This window comes from Lepisosteus platostomus, chromosome 3 (assembly GCF_059453375.1).
Source record: "Lepisosteus platostomus isolate fLepPlt1 chromosome 3, fLepPlt1.hap1, whole genome shotgun sequence".
In the NCBI taxonomy this organism is placed as follows: Eukaryota; Metazoa; Chordata; class Actinopteri; order Semionotiformes; family Lepisosteidae; genus Lepisosteus; species Lepisosteus platostomus.
Window position 1 is genome coordinate 47,475,541 of NC_142613.1, and position 18,292 is coordinate 47,493,832.

Sequence of the window (18,292 nt, forward strand, 5' to 3'; positions counted from 1 at the left end):
CTATGCTATCACCAGGGTAATATGGCCAGCAGCCATATCACCCTGCAACTCACAACTGGCAACCCACTGAAGCTAAGCAGGTGTGAGCCTGGTCAGTACCTGGATGAGAGACCTCCTGGGAAAAAACTAAGGTTGCTGCTGGAAGAGGTGTTAGTGGGGCCAGCAGGGGGCGTTCACCCTGCGGTCCATGTGGGTCCTAATGCCCCAGTATAGTGACGGGGACACTATACTGTAAAACAGCCGCCGTCCTTCGGATGAGACGTAAAACCGAGGTCCTGACTCTCTGTGGTCATTAAAAATCCCAGGGCGTTTCTCGAAAAGAGTAGGGGTGTAACCCCGGCGTCCTGGCCAAATTTCCCATTGGCCCTTACCAATCATGGCCTCCTAATAATCCCCATCTATGAACTGGCTTCATTACTCTCTGCTCTCCTCCCCACTGATAGCTGATGAGTGGTGAGCGTTCTGGCGCACTATGGCTGCCATCGCATCATCCAGGTGGATGCTGCACATTGGTGGTGGTGGAGGGGAGTCCCCATTACCTGTAAAGCGCTTTGAGTGGAGTGTCCAGAAAAGCACTATATAAGTGTAAGCAATTATTATTATTATAATTATTATTAAGCTTTGTTTGTAGATCCCCAATAAATGACAAACAATGACATGTTCTGTTCCAAATATAATGTAGATACAGATGTTTTCATACTTTGCACTGAAAATATCATTGCAAAAAAGAATGATGTTACTATAGGTGGATATGACACAACAAAAATAAATGAGCTCATTTCTTTGCTTAGGTATAAAAAATTAAAGTTAAAAATAAATTCGAACAAGCGTAGATGTAGTCAAACTAATGCCAATACGTTACAGCAAGTGCCATTTTAGCAATATAAGCACTAAACATAGATACCTTACAGAAGGATAAATTATAAATACCAATTTAATGCTTTAAAGATGGTATTTTTTATCTTCATATAATGCTATGTCAAAGAGGGAACTGGTTAGAGATGCAACTGTGAGGGCACCACTGATTTTGAAAGAGCTACAGAGTTCAATGGCCGAGATGGAAGAAAATCTGCTTCGGTCAACAACAGCCCACTCACTCTACAAAACTTTGACTTACAGATATATGTCAGAGTGGAACATTTATCTAAAATCCCACATTTAAGTGATCCTGCATACATCTAACAAAAGGGTTTGTGGTCTGACAAAACAAAATTCAATATTTAGGTTCTAACGGGGAGCCACCATAGTGCAGCACTCAGTCAACACCATCTCCATTGTTAAGCATGGTATTGGCATCCTTATATTGTAGTTCTGCTTCTCATCAGCAGCCAATGGAAAGTTTGTCAAGACTGTTGGGAACATAGGCGGAGCAATGTGCTGGCAAACCTTATAGAAAACCTACAGATCCAAAACTGGGACAAAGATTCACCTTTCCAGCAGAACAATGATCAGAAGCAGAAGGCCAAAGCTACACTAGACTGGCTCAAGGCAAAGAAAAATGAATGTCCTCCACTGGCCCAATCAAAACTCTTATATTAATTCCGTAGAGAATCTGCGGAAAGACTTTAAAATTGTTGTCCAAAAGAGATCCCCAAACTACTTAATGGAGCCCAAACATGCCAAGAAGAATGGGCAGAAATTGCACCAACCTGTTGAGCAAAATTGGCAGAGGCATCCAGAAAGATATGCAGCTGTAATTACTACAAAAGGTGCTTTCCACCAAATATTGAGATCATCGGTCTGAATTCTTACACAATCAACATTTTTTTATTTACTTTAGTTTTTGCTAAGCTTTATTGTTGCCTTTCTCATCTTTAGAAGCCTCCAGTTTGAGCATTCAGGTTTTGAATACAACACTAAGTTTAAAAATGTGTGTGCATCATTTTGTAATTTCACAGAAAGTGTCTGAATACTTCTGCAAGGGACTGTGATACTACAAATCTGCACTAACTGGCAGCTAGGAGCAAAGGAAATCATTTGATTAATACTGCAGTACCTTTGGAGAATCCCACAGGCTTGAACTAGCAACACCTGGATCATATAGATCACACTGTATGCTAGTCAGTGCCTTTATGCTGAGCTACCCAGAAGTCCTGTGAGCATGATGGATTTGCATGTACAGTAGCAGTATCCTATTCCTTCTCCATTCTTACACTCTTCTTTTGCCTCTCCATCATTTCTTACACTTTATGGCACAATATATTTGCCAAAATCCTGGCCTCTGACAAGTTAAACAAATACAGAAATTTTATTAACAGTTGTTTTTATGTCTTTTGCAATTTCAAATATCTTAAGAGGAAATAAAGTAGCTGATGAAACAGAGAATGTTGTAAACAAGCCTAGAAAATTGCTATTCAATATAACGAAGAAACTGCAGCTCTGAAAGTTGTTCCAGAGTGTTTACAGTACATGAGTCATAGTAATTTTCTGGTTGTTTACCCAAAGGATTATTTTGCATTTAACTGAAAAAAGCTATTACCATTTGTAGGAGATACCTGACACATATTTAGACTTACAAAAAGAGATTGTCATACTGCAAAGAAATGCTGGTTATACACAATGTGCTTTAGTCTATAGCCCATTGCTTGATATCATTTTTTGTACAATTTCTGTTAAACGATTTGTACTTGCAACGTTTAGCACCTGTGCAAAGAGAAGTGCACTAAAAACATTCTGTAAGTCAATCGATTGATTTTTAATCTTGAAATAAAATTGTAAAACAAGGTAGTGACTCATTGGGCATGCCCATTAGTTATCAAAGGTTGACTTTCTACATTTTCTGAAAAATTAATTTTATGAATCAGACTTTATTATATAAATTATCTTTGAAACCTGAAAGTTAACAGGTAAACTGTTTCAAAAAAGAGAAAGAAGAAAGTATTACATGCTCCCAAGCTAAAACAAAGTTAAGACCACTGTCAGAACATGAACCTGGTATAAAACGATGAAAAATACATTAGCAGACCAAAGCAGAGCCTTTGGAGGGATAAAGACTGAGCTGACAGTGTCTTCAAAGAGATCTGCATACAAATTGGTCACAGAGGGAGACGACAGCAGAGATCATTAGAGGATGCAAGCTTTGATCAAACTAGACAATATTGTACAATATCATACCAGCTTGCTATTTTCCTACCTAGATAGCAAGAAAGCTTGAAGGCACTTCTTAAGTAAGGAACAGATCTTCAAAACCCTTAGAACATCAGTCATAATTAAGTTACAGTAATTAAATTGAGTAGATTATTATACATTTTTCTTAAATAGTGTGAGCCTGTGGACACAGTAGTGAATTGTCAGAGAATTGACATTCTCTTTCATTTAGAGGAATCCCTAACTTATTTTACTCTCCACCAAGACCATTGTATTCAGCTGTCAACCAAGTTCAAAATAGAAACTACATATGCATATAATTTTTTAGTCTGAGAACTCTGTCATAACAGCTGTTAAAAGTCATCCTGATTCATTTTTAACAGCAATTACAATTTGTATTCATGTTACAGGAAGAACAATTTCATTTCATTTGTTTTTTAAAATCTGAATAGTCAATGTGATTGTACCCCAAATCCCACGTTGCATAATAATTCTGCAGTTATTTTAAGTTGTAAACTTCTGTGGATGACAGAATGATTTGATACTAACTTGTCAAATGCTATAATTCATGGTATGCAAATTAGTCCAGAATGTTCATTTGCAATGAATGTCCAACAAAAAAGCATAAGCTCAGTTTTCTTGTGTCCCGATTAAACATTCATAATTCACTATCCTGTTACAATTTTTAATATACAATTTCACAGTAGGGAATGTTACAACACCATATTTCCCATCATGTGTATACTGTACGTAATGGATGAGAAGTTGGGTGATTATTGTATTGTTATCTGCTTATCCAGTTCTCTGTATATTTTCTGTAAATATCCCTTATGGTGGCCAAACACCTTGTCATGAACATGTCTTAACACAGCCCATCAAGTTTCAAATCTCTACTACTATTGCGTCTGGTTTCATAGAACAACAATTTTCAGATTCCTCACATTTTGCAGAATATGACACATGGATCTCAGTCCATATGACCAGCTAACATGAAACAGCCTCTTCACCTAAAGTTTTTACAACCCTTTAAATCAGTCTTCATCCAGGCATTTCATACACGTTTGAAAATAAAGAAGAAGAAAACATTATGTATAAAACATTCTGAACATCAAGAAATCAAGTGGTTTCATAAAAAAAACTGCTGTAAATTTAGATCAAATTTAGGTCCTGGAGGGTCTAGTGTCTTCTGGCTTTTGTTCCAACCCGAGCAGTCAGTTAAACTATTGATTTAATTATTTTCTTAGTTGTATACACTGTACAATTTTTCCTCTGGCCTTACTGTTCATTATTCAAAATATTTGTATATTTAAAGGTGCAGTTACCTATTAGTCACACTGAAATATCATTAGGAGTTATCATGCAGTTGACATGCATAATGAACGACTGTATATAACTGAGAGCAAAGATGGAAGAAAAACCATAAGACTCTAAGCCTTCTAGGAACTGAGTTTAACATCCCAGCTTAAAATGAATTATTTTATTCTATGAATACAGCACATATTTTAACAAAGCTAACTGTTAATTAATGCATGTGTTAATTCTTAAAAGACATGTTTTGTAGATATTCATGTTTATGGTAAAAAAAACAACAAGAGAGGTTGTTGTCAGGTTATTCTCTAAATTCTTCCATCAGTTACTCAAGACTGGTAATATGAATTGACTAGAAAATTGCTAATGAGGTGTCCACCTGTAAAAATGGTGACAAAACAAAATCAGGTAATTATAGACCAATACACTATAATACAAATTGAAATGAGGTAATTTGTGGAGTACTACTGGGATCTGTATTAGGTCCATTGCTCTTCTTGATTTTTAATAATGATCTTAATTAGGTATAGTTAGCAAACTAGTCAGGTTTACAGATGATCTCAAAATACGAGGATGAAAAAACATTGTAAAAGACAACTTATAAAGACATTTTTTTCTGGATCGGGCAAACATTAGGTAGATGTAACTTCATGTAAACAAAGGCAAATTTTTGCATGCAGGTAGCAAAAGCAAAGTATACAGCCATCTATTTTCAGTAATGGCTAAATCTAGTACAGGGTTGCAGCCAGAGAGAGCATAACATACTGTAGCAGTCAATAAGCACTAGGCAAGATATACTGTAGGCTTGAGGGGAAGCCGGTCCACCACATGTGTGACAAGGCAACTGCAAAACAGTAAGCTGTCAAGCCATCTAATGTCACCAGAGGGCTTCAAAGCTAACACATGTGATGAATTAGAAATAGATCAGTTGAGTGCGAGATCAAATAAAATACAGGTGCCCTGGATATTGTACACTAGCATAAAAGAGTAGCTCTCAGGAAGAAGAATTCATTTTTGTTCAGAGTCTGAAGTATGGAGTAAATCATGACTTGTTTCTTTTCGTAAATAAAAGAATGGTGGTTTAAAAACAGCACAGCAAAAAATAATTAGGTTTCAAGTAAGAGAACTAGTGTTGTCTTAAATATTGCTTCATTAATTTGATTCCCTTTTCTCCTCTGATAAAAAAATGGTCCCCAAAAAACATCTAAAAAAAAAACAACTAAACTTTTCTTTCCTGAAAGAGATTACATTGAACAGACACTCATTTATTTGTGTACACTCATCTACTGTATCTTTCTAACCCCAAATATAAAAATAACAGTCCCCTTTAAGGGATCATTATCACATCACGACATCTTAATAATCACTTATCCAATTAAGGGCCTCAGTGGCCCAGAGCCTATCCGAGGAAGCATTGGGTGCAAGATGGGATACACCCAGGGCAGGATCGCAGGGCACACAGACAGAAAAACACACACACTCAGACCAGGGCCAGCTTTTACAGAAGCCAATTAACCTACCAGTATGGCCTCTGGGAGGAAACCACAGCACCCAGAAGAAAGCCACTCGAGCATGGGGGGAGCATTCAAACTCCATGCGGATATGACACGGGAAAACCAGGACCCCAGCACTGAGAGGCAGTAATGCCACACTAACTTAAGAGATGTTATGATGAAGACATACAATGCCTTTACAAGGCCTCATTTAGAATAATGTGCACAATTATAGTCACCAAGATAAAAAAATAGATATTGCTGCTCTGGAATCAGTGCAGAGAAAAGTAACAATGGAAGGTCCTACAGGACTGACAGGACGAACCTTTTTTGTCTTGAAAAAAGAAGACTATAAATGGACCTGATACAAGTATTCAGAATCTTTAGAGGCACTGACAAAATCAACTCTTCAGTTGACATCTTCAGAATCAACAGTGAAACATGAACCAGAGGACATGTCACTATAAATGGACCTGATACAAGTATTCAGAATCTTCAGAGGCACTGACAAAATCAACTCTTCAGTTGACATCTTCAGAATCAACAGTGAAACATGAACCAGAGGACATGTCACGCACTCTACAGCTAGAGGGCGCTCCTACTCAGTCCTGTTCCTAGCTTCCCTGTGCTTTGCATGTCCTTCCGGTGTGTCTTTGTGTGGGGCTATGTATTTCCAGTTCACCCTTTCCTCCTGACTCAGCATTGAGGAATCGGATGTCTTGAGACCCGCCAAGCACCAGGTTAACACCCTGTTTTGCCCTCCTGGCCATTCCACGCAATGCCTTTCCAAAACGCCAGGGAGAACAGGAAGCACTTCTTTTGCTTGGTCTGGAACAAGCTACCCAGCCATGGTTTTCCTTTCAAATAAATATCCTTGAGCATCTAAACATGGTAAGGTTCCTTCCTGCCTGAACATGCCACCATCTGAAGTAATTACCACACACTGCGAGCGCATAACATTTTACATCTTTTATTCTGAGAAAAACTATTCATTTCATTCATGTCCATATCCATTAATTTTAGTATATTACTTAATATTCAGCATGGGGCTACTTGACAGGAGATTATACTTTGATATTTACTGTATGACATTGTATTTGATTTTAAACTTATTATTCAATGGATGTACTATTCTATTAAGGAGTCAAAGTGTTTTTCAAGGAAACCCCATGATCAAATCATTTTTTTCTACCAGGCTTTCTGTTTTGTCAGCTTTGTTCCAGACCAAGGCTTTCATGCAGTAGGTAGTACAGTACTTTGTGATCCATGGAAAAAAGTCAATACTGACTTGTCATCAAGTCTAGGTCAATGGTTATTAATTGCTCTAACATGGAAATTGAATGTTTTACAAACATCTGTGACATGATAGTCACATTTCAGTTCAGTTAGTAAAAATCAAAAGTTTTCCAACATCTGGCTTCAAAAATGTTTCACAGTTATCAACAGAGATGTAGTCTAAACGGGTCATTGAAGGAAGATTTTTTTAACAAACAACTAACTTCTTTCATCATAGTTCACTAAAAGGAAGCTAGAATGTGTACAGACTTTAATGTCTTCTAAACAAGTTGTTGCTCCACACAGAAAAATCTGTTGCCTGACCTTTGAACCCAGAGCACAGCTGGTTGTCAGCCACATGAAAGTGTAAATTAAAACTAAGCCTGAAGACAAGTTCTCACAGAGAACACATTTTAATTACATATATAATAAACTGAATCCTGTATAACATCAGAGGTTTTTTAGAGTCATCTTAGATCCTTTGCCATTAATATACATTTTCCTCCCAGAGAGATAACTTACTTAAACCACATAGAAGCAGTGTCAGACGCATTCAGTGTTTCCAAACAGTCAAAATGTCTTGTGATCAGTGTCAAGGGCCACTGAAAGATATGGTAAAATAAAAAAAAAAACGTCAAACTTTAATTTTCACCGGCTATCAGTAGACTATTAGCCATGAGAATAAAAGGAGCCTCAAACCTTAACGAAAATCCAACTGGAATTTTTCAAAGAAACTAAATGGTTTGAAGTGGTGGATGAGTTGAGAAGTTCAATCTGTTCCAAGACTAAAAACGTCACCACTAATTTATTCTAAGCAATTCAGTCAAACGGTTTGAGAAGATATGAAGGTCTTTTAAAGTGACAAGATGGTGTGATGATTAAAAACTGTAGCCTGTCTAGTATGACCTATTCATTGATTTTCTGGAAAGGGTTGTAATAATTCAATCAAATTAATCACATTTTAATCACATTATTGTTTAATGTTTTATCTGCTTTGTTTCTGTGATAACTATTTATTAATTTTGTACCCTTTTAATGGCATCTTGTTTTATTTTTAAGTTATTCTTTAATGTACTAAAACCAAATGTCCATCATTTTAAAACCACAAAAAACTTGGTTCACGTATTTTGGAGACTAATAGTGCTACAGTATATCCTACAAAAACAAAAGTTCAAAATGTGTTACTTCTCTTCAGTTCCATTGTGAAAGTTATCATGACAAATGTAATTACCTATGTTAATGTGATAATAATGTGTTAATTCCCGGGTCAAAAGTGGAACCTCAACTTTACTGACATTTTTTCACAGATTGTACCTTGCTGTCCAGCCTTCACACTAATTAATTTTTAAAAGCTGAATTTCAAGAGTTTTAACAGTTAAAAATTTCCTCCAATTAAACTTTGACAAGACTGAAGTCATGCTTCTCTGCACCTACCAACTATGTAAAGCCAATGTAGTAACCCTGTCTGTGGCTGGCACTGTACTTGAATCTAAATTGCAGAATTGAAGGGCAATATTTGATCCAGGCTTGACGTTTGATCCAAATCTGACAAATATTATAAAATCATTCTTCTGTCTCAGAAATATCACCATACTATTTTTAATTTTGTCTCTGACTGTAGCAGAAAAGCTGGTCAACAAATTAGACTTTTCTAGAATTACTTACTGCAGCGCCCTACTTGCTGGGGTGTCTAAAATCCTTCAGTATGTCCAGAATTTGCCAGAATCATGACCAGGTCACGTGCAAGTGATCACATTACTCCTGTCCTGGAGTCCTTCTACTGGCTTCCTATCAGGTTTCATGTCGACTTCAAAATCCTCTTGCTCACCTTTAAGGCTCTTCATGGCTAGGCACCTTGGTACCTATCTGACTTACTGTCTTCCTACTCCGAACCTCACAACCTTCGTTTTTCTGATTCTAGTCTCATGTTCATGCCAAGCTTGTCTACATACTATACAATAGGTGACAGGGTCTTTTTCTGCTGTGTCCCAAAGCTCTGGAGTTCTATCCCAAGGATATCAGAGAGCCAGCTTTCCTGAGTGCTTTCAAATCCAGATTCAAAACCTTCTTCTGCAGAAAAGCTTTCATTTAATTGATGTCTGCGTTTGCTCTTTGTATCTTCTACTGGACTCTAATCCATTGTTTTTATTTGGGTTATTGTTCCCCTCCCTTTGTTAACTTTTGGTTTTACTTTAAATACTTTTAAAAGTGAAATAGGATTTTTTTTTTAGAATTTCCAGTTATGGGTATATGCTGCCATCTGCTGGTGAGATTGTAGAAGATAAAGTCTCTACAGAGGGAGTTTTCATATAGGGTAAAATGTCAATACTGTACCTTGCTCTAGTCTTTCCCAATCCTGGTGCTCCATCTGAGCTCTTCTCTAATGAGGCTTAATCAAGCTAATTTCTCATCTTTTGTGTTTAAATAGATCAGCCGGTTAAGCTGGTGTCCTTGAAGATCGGTTTTGACTACCCTTAAGCTAAAGGTTCGAACTGTTGTCCATAATTTTAAGTTTTGCAAAGAGAAAATGTTTTATATTTTCTGTTTCACACTACAAAATCTCACAAATAAAACTGAACATATATTTAACAGAACAGCTAGAGAGCAAGTCACAGAGTGACAAAAGCAGATGTGGGGCAACAGGCGCTGGAGACTAAAAATGACTTAGGTCTGCATATATTGGCCAGAATTTTAGTGTCCATTTCCTCCCTCTAATCCAAGTCAGAGGAATTCTAGTCTAGTCCAATTGCCAAGGACTGAAGGGCACGTTGTTTTCTCAGACACCACATGATTACTACACAGTAAGGAGTGGCGTGTTGAGGTGTGTGGTGGGGTTGAGCCACTGTGGACCGGACCTTGTGCAGAAGGGGGGCAGGAAGGAAACAAAAGAGAGACAGAGCTCCCTTCCACTTGGCCATTTGCATACTGTCAGCTCGTTAATCAGCCCTGAGCAGTTAGCATCATATAGCACACAGCAGGAGGATTGACACAGAAGACTTGAGGGAAACCCTGATTGTACCACAGGAGACAGCAGAGGACTCAGGCACCAGAAGCGGACTCTACAGTGAGCAGTAGAGGAAGACTCCAGCATCGTCTTCATTCCTCTACCCAACATTGAACTTGGAGACAACAGATTAGCAGGTTAGGGGGGAGCAAAAGGGAACACATAGTCTGGGTCACCTGGAACTGAAAAGACCACACAGAATTCCTACCCTGGGACCGGAAGGAGGCGTGCTAGGGTACATGCTAGACAGAGCAGTTTCAGGAGAATAGCCATGCGTGACTTCTCATTTGGAACATTTGGTTTTGAGTAACTGGCATCCATGAGGGTTCATGTATTTCTGTGAGTGATTGTGAGGAATAAAAGAGGAATTATATAGTACTAATCAACTCTTGTGCTGGTCTGGTGGTTCTGGGAGGACATGTTTAAGAGGAAAAAGGGTCTTAGCACTCTTAAAAAAAACTCTTAGAAGTTGGCCTAGTCAGCTACAATGTACCCTGCAGATTTGGATCATTCTGCTATCTACTGTATATTTTGTTTTTCACATTAATAGCATACTGTTAGATGGGGGCTAATCAAGCCTGGCATCTCTATTCCATGACACCACGTGACTTTGAACCTTCCAATAAATTAACAACTGGATTTATTCTTCACTGTTTAATCACCTCAGGCCACTTTAAGGATTAGCTGCAGCAAAGACCAGCAATTTAATGGAAGTGTAAGAATGACTCTCTGGTTTAGCCAGTTACAGTTCACTGATTCAAAATTTGCTTCTGTGATTTTTAATTGAGGAATTTTTTCATCTTCTCTCATTTCCCAACAAAACATCTGTCTGTAAGTAGTCCTTCCAGGTGATTTTTCTCTACTTACCAATGGGCTACTTATCAGCAGGGATGCCATTCACACTTCTGCGTTTTTTATGTTATTTCTCCATTTCTACTGGAAAGCGAGTATTGCATCTTGGTTTTGAAATGAAAACAATATAAATTAATTTATTTAACAAAGTTATTTTCTCTTCAATGTCATGTTCAAGAAAAGGCAACATGAAATGACTGTTGTAAATTTTTAACAATTACATGTCATTAATATTTTTCTCATAGCTTTTACTCAAATAACACACTCATGTTATATTTGTGATCCACCTGAAAGTTTTTGAATCTTTCAACATTTTCTTCAATATTTTTTTACGATTAATGTCAGCAGCCATATCACTCTGCAACTCACAACTGGCAACCCACTAAAGCTCAGCAGGTGTGAGCCTGGTCAGTACCTGGATGAGAGACCTCCTGGAAAAAATTAAGGCTGCTGCTGGAAGAGGTGTTAGTGGGGCCAGCAGGGGGCGCTCACCCTGTGGTCCATGTGTGTCCTAATGCCCCAGTGTTGTGATGGGGACACTATACTGTAAACAGGTGCCGTCCTTCGGATGAGATGTAAAATAGAGGTCCTGACTCTCTGTGGTCATTATAAATTCCAGGGTGTTTCTCAAAAAAAGTAGGGGTGTCCAAATCCTGTCCAAATTTCCCATTGCCTCTTACCAATCATGGCCTCCTAATAATCCCCGTCTATGAATTGGCTTCATTACTCTGCTCTCCTCTCCACTAGTAGCTGATGTTTGGTGAGCGTTCTGGCACTACACCTGGGTGCTGTACATTGGTGGTGGTGGAGGTAAGTCCCCATTACCTGTAAAGCGCTATATAAGTGTAAGCAATTATTATGTGAAAATGTGTACATAGAATTCCTTGTAAGGTGCAGGATGAACACCAGGGGGCAACAGTCAACAGAATTTGAATGGTGTGATTTAAATGTGTTTGATACAAGGTCAGCTGATTCATGTGCCTTTTCCTTAACCACACTATCTTGGAATTAAGCAAACTGAAAGAAGGGTTTGCTTTTTTCAGGGTTATGAATTGCAATTTATTTTAAATGAGAACATGACAGGACATGCCCAATTTCGTAGTGCTAAGTGGTGAGGTCCAGGGGGGTTCCTAGCCACCTAAGGGGGAGTCCTGCAGTTTCTCCTAAATGATTTTCTGTTTTCTGAATGTTTTCTGTGAGGGGATGACATCACCCCCTTAGCTATGAAGTCACTAAAGTTCTTCCCTTCATGAGCAGGGCTCATGTGTCTGGGGGTTCTTATTCCAGTTCGGAATGACCGAAATCAGCTCATTATTGGACAGCAGGAACATTTTAACAGCCTTCCCCAGCATTTCTGGTGCTGGTTCTTTGAAGACATCTAAAAAACCTGCAGACACACCGGCCCTCCAGGACAAGGTTTGCTACAGTAGGTTTCACCCTAGAGACATCCTAACTCGTCCTCCAGCTTTAACTCCAAGTCTAGTTGTAATTTTAACCCCAAACATAACCATTTTACTTTTGTTAAACTGTCTCATTTCTTCAAAGTCCGCTTCCTGTGAATTTAAAACCTTTGATCTGGCCTCAGCCTGTACAGTTTCAAAGTATTAGTCACAGCATGTTATATTATAATCACAGTTCACTGAGGTCCCAAGAATTGCGGGGCAGCTGATCTAGTCCTGACTTTTTCTGGTTTGGAAGTGTGGTATTAATTCCGGTGTCAGGTTTGGAGACACCAGCAGCTGGGTTGTCACCTGCCCTAGGTAAGGGTCTATCAACGCTAGGGATGATATCAGTCACCTTGGCTCCAGTGAGACAGTAAATTGTCTAACGGTCTCTGGGGCAAACCTCAGTTACAGAGAATGGAGTATCCAGCAACCACCACTTCTCTTTTTGGATTCAGTAATTGAGATTTCTGGTCAACAATGGAGGTATTCTGGGATTGAGCTGGCAAATCTGATTCTAGGTCTTGGGGTGGGGCAAATCTATTTGGTGACGTGATGTGGTCAGCCTCTCTTCGTCTGTTTCTCCATGTTATTTCTCTAACAATCCAGGATGCAAACCTTTTTCCAATCTTCCTAATGACAAATGGTCCAATATGGCTCCTCTTAATCTAATGCCCATGAAGGGAGACCAAAGGTCAGAAGTCACGATCATTCAATTAAAGGCTTACCAGCCGATGGGTAACTTGCAAGGTGAACAGAAATACTACACCGAATGATTTCATCACCAATCACCAACAGATTCACTTTCTTACTCGCTCCTCTTCTATTTTGCCATTAAACCTGGCAACCTGAGAAGATCACCAACCACATAACTGCAGCCATTGCCATTGGAGTCTGAGGACTTCAATTTGTAATTCGAGATGCCAGGCTGAGAGAGTAAGTCCGTATGTAAGCAGAATGCAGCAGAAGAAATCTTGTGTTTCATGAGCCAATTGTTAGTTTGCTTGATCAACAAAAATAATACAGTTGGACCTTTCTGTCAACATCCTAAATATCACAGCATATTCAGTGACAATGCTGTAGCTGGGACGAATTGAGCTCTCCACTCTGGTCTCACTTTGCAGCTGGACTAGAGTCAGACACTGTGCACAGTCTGTTCTAAGAATTTAAGATTAGCAGACTGCTAGTTTCTCAGAGATGTCTTCAGCAGCCAGCTAAGCAAAGCTGTCTCTATGTCATCCCTGGTACTGAGCCAGCCAGCTGGATGCTCAGGCCAGGTCCATCTTCAGTGGCAAATTCAAAACATCCTGAAACGCTAGGGTAGCAGTCTTGGTTGGAGTATAAAACGTATCCTATATAAGTTATATAACTCATACTATATAAGATATATTCTGTATAATATTAACACTATATACATAATCTTCACGTTACCATCCTGAGAGTTGAACTGTTATTTTAAACACATTAAGTAAATCAATATACAGTATACTTGTCTTTAAGAATATACATGTGCTTGAGAATGGGACTTGTATAACTTGCAAGATGGACAATAAATATTATAATCAATATATATTAAACCTAATGTGATTAAATATTACATTTGTAATCTTTCAGTGAACAATCAACCATTTGTATCAAAGCAGATGTTTTGAATACACTGTATATTATTGCTCTTATTGGTTAGTGATGGATTACAACTCTTTTTTGGTGTTGTATTAATAGGTTGTGAATTGCATATTTAAAATTCATATGTGCGCTTGCTTGTTATTGTGTTTGATTGAATCCTAACAGTCATCAAAGCACTCTTGCAATTTACTGTTCCAATCTCTAATTTATTTTAGTAAATTAAAAACATTCACATCACCAGAGTTCCTCCAGCGTGCTCCACAAGTCACAGAAGCTGTTGGATAGTGGTTTTATCATTATTTTTTTAACTATTAAAAGTATAGCTACTTTGATGCTGAGAACTGTATTTTGGAGATAAGAAAGAGCTGTTCTATTTTAATGGAAGTTAGAAGTAGGAATATTTGGTTATGAAGATTTAATGGTTAATTCTAACTCCTGATTTACCTTATGAATTGACATGTGTTATTTAAAGACTCAATGGTTAACTCTCAATTCCTATTTCAATTGGTTAATCCCTCCTTTTTCTTATATCTTAAGGAAAGGGCTACAACCAGCAGGACATTAACACAGGAAAACTATGAATGTTCTCCTAAGGGGAGGGACTTAATGCCAGAATGGAAGCATAACAAAAATGGTAAAAAGCCTTGTTAGATAATTTAGGATTAATATCAAAATGAATAGTATAGATTAAATATTGCATTCTATAATTCATACCCCTTTACCATTATGTGGGACAGGGAGTATGTAAAATGAGATATACATGGCTCTCAACACAAAACCAGAGGATTCTGAGTTCATCCTGGCTTGGTTGCTGTCAATCAGCTTATTCTTTCTTAAGATATACTGTTCAGAATGAAAATGCAACCCTAACATTTAACATAACTCTAGATCAGACCATAACCCTACCTCCAAATCCAGCTCTCACCTAATTTCCATCTTAACCTCCTACTAGCAAAGAAACAAGCTACAGGGGCCATACTGCCGCCTCATTTGTAAGCTCTAGCCCTACTGTACTGCTTCCAGAGCTCCAACTCCATGTTTCATTTTAACCCCTAATTTTCCTCATGTTGCAAAAATTACCTTAGCTCCCATCAAGCCCAAACCAGAGCTCAGACTGCACCTCTAAGCCCAACTTAATCGTTGCTCCTTAATGCAACACTAACCATAACCAACAATGTAACCCTGCTTCCATTCTTAGAACAGCAATGTTAACGAACAACGATTCCAGTTCACATTTGAATACTTTTAAAACCTATTTTGGACAAATACCTAAAAAAGGCCAGCAAAAAACACCACAGCAATTGGGACATTTTGATTGCTGTTTCACATTCACAGATTGCGACTTTAATGATGACCAAGTTTTATTTTTACTTTCAAATCAGTTTTTCCAAATGCCTATTCTCAGCACATGCAATTTGAACAGTAGCCTGATTGAATACAACTCATTATAAGATCATTTAGACTATATAATTTAAAAAATTATATATTATGACTATTTTTGGGATGTATAAGTGTGACAGAGGAGCCTATCATGAGGTACAGATAGCACGGGAAATACATATTCATACACCTTCCGTTGAGCAGCTGCTAGATAAGTTCCTGAGGGTGCACACTCAGAGCTTGACTAGTAACTGCTATTAATTAATTTCATATACATTCACATACTTAAACACAGGCATGAGTGAGTACTGTGGTGTGAATGGAGAGCGCTCTCAAAATGGATGATACTCACTGTAAGTTTGGTGTCAGTACTTCCAGGGTCGGTCAGCCTAAGGTGGCCTCAGAAGGCCAAACCTAACCCCACTTCTCAAGGCTGATTTAAGGAGATGGGAAAAACCATGCATTGGATTGGAGAAATGGTTTGTTCCAGAGGGGGGGGGGGCTTACAAGCTATTTAAGATGGCTCCTCAGCCTAAGAGGGAGTTGGTTGTTGGTTGTTGGTGGTTGGTATGTCAGGTAGTGTGATTGAAAACAGAGATAGTAATAAGGAGGATTTATCTTCATTTGAAGAATTAGTTTTGTTTCTTTTTGGGATTTTGTTTTCTGGTTTGGGAGACTGGGAGCACTGTAAATAAACTGCACTTATTTTACTTGAGTGTTTTTGCGGCAGTGCCATTCTCTTATAAATCGGACCTACTTTGGCCTTCCTCAGGCCATTGTGTGACAATAAGGAACTATATTGTGAAGAGCTAGAAAAGGAGTTATTTTTTGTGCATTGGTTTAGACAAACACTGTTCTCCTGGGGCTGTTTCACAAAGCAGGTTTACCTAATTCTATAGCTTCCTATTTTTTATTCAATAGTCAGGTTGAATTAAACTGATAACTGACTTCAGAATTACTCCAGTTTCACAAAGGCAAGCTCTGGATTAAGTTATCTGGTTAAAACGATTCAGGCTTTAGCAATCTGATTATGTGTTCGTGCTGCACTTCAGTAGGCAAGGAGGGTTGAGCATCAAATATCTGTGCCAGCAAAATCACAGAGGAAGAATGTGCATCCTAATCCAGTGAACATGAATTACGATCCCCTGTGGAAAACTATGAGAATGAAATCTGTTTGAACAGCGAGAAACTATATTGTACACACTGCAAAAGCCAGAGAATACACCTGGCAGAGAATTGCCAAATTTAATGTGGAAGTTAATTATGAAATCCCATGAAATATCTCAAGATAAGAAAACTATAAATGTATAGTTGGCTTACTTCATACTTCACATAAATATGCATGTATGTGTTGGCTAACTTCACTTACATTAAGGCATTGAAGCAGAGCTCCTCCTTAAGCCATTATATAGTTGTACAATATTGTTTTCATGCAGCAGATAATTCATGCATTTACAGTAGCAGGACCACAGTGGGAAGACTGGCAACAGGTCAAGACAAAGCACAAGAATATCATCCACAGTATGTTGCAGCCCTCTGAATGAAAATATTCCCTAATCTTAACCCACAAGTGTAAGAAAAGTAAGACTATAAAAGCAGGAATTATCATCAACAACACAATAAAGAACATATTCCTTTACTGGGATATTGTTTTTCCCCGACATTTTTGTGGTGAGAATCAAGTAATATAGGTGAGGCTTCCCCTCCACCCCCACATTGCAGAAAAGTCTTAAGCCCAGTACAAATATGACCTAAATTATTTTAATTGGGAAAAAAATAACTTCAATTAAATTAGAAAAACATAAACTAAAAAATATGATCACTGTTTCACTAGAATGATGTTCAGCTATGATGTGCCTCCTAGCTCTGCCACACTGGTTATCAGGTGAATGGGAGGAAGATCATCACAGGGTACAGGTGGAGGGGAGAAACTCTCTCCTTCTGAAGGGTGGCTGGGGACACCCCCAGTCACAGTTATGTACATGCTGCCAATGTGACACGCTGCATCACAGATCTTTGGACAGCAGAAGATACAATGGGATAATGGGAACTGTATATTATGAACGCCTAAATTTAGGTAACGCCCATAGTAGACAGACACATTTTAACACTTTTGATGTACGTTTTGGTCAGTTTTTATTGTCTTTTGTGTAATCTCCATACTGAAGGCTAGGATTTTATTTTTAACTATATATTGATGCTGTGATTTTGTGTTAAAAATCACCCTTGTTTGGCCCTTTGGGGGCTTTAAAGAGGATGTCTGGGATATAGCTACAGGGAACAGAAGCTACATTTGAACTGTAAGTTATGAACTACTGTATGTTGCTCATCTGGAAATGTTATTGCTCCAGTTGTATAATGGAAAGGAGCAAGAACATTGTCAAAAGAACTTGAAATTTAATAGCGAAGAAAACTAAGTGTCTCACAACCTACAGCCTTACTTTACGCAGAGACCCGATATCAGATACAGAACTGCGATTCAAAAGGCTAAGTGAACCCAGTACATAGGAGTCAAACAAGGACTCTATCGTTAATGCAGAGTTTCAGACTGAATCAATTCAAACAAAATGTATCTCTTGTTGCAGTGCAGGTACAGTAAGTGCTCATTAATGGTAAAAGCTGTCGGTAACACATTCTATCAGAATGACAATACGTTGTGAAGATTAAATATATTGTGAATTGTTCCTCCCTTTTCTTTTATGGCTATTCTTTCCGAAGAGCTGAAAACGCGGTTGGCATACGAAGAAAGATTTGTGATACTTCTATAAAGCACAACCCATTTCCCACGTAAATCCAATTACAATATTTTCCAGCTATAACGTGTA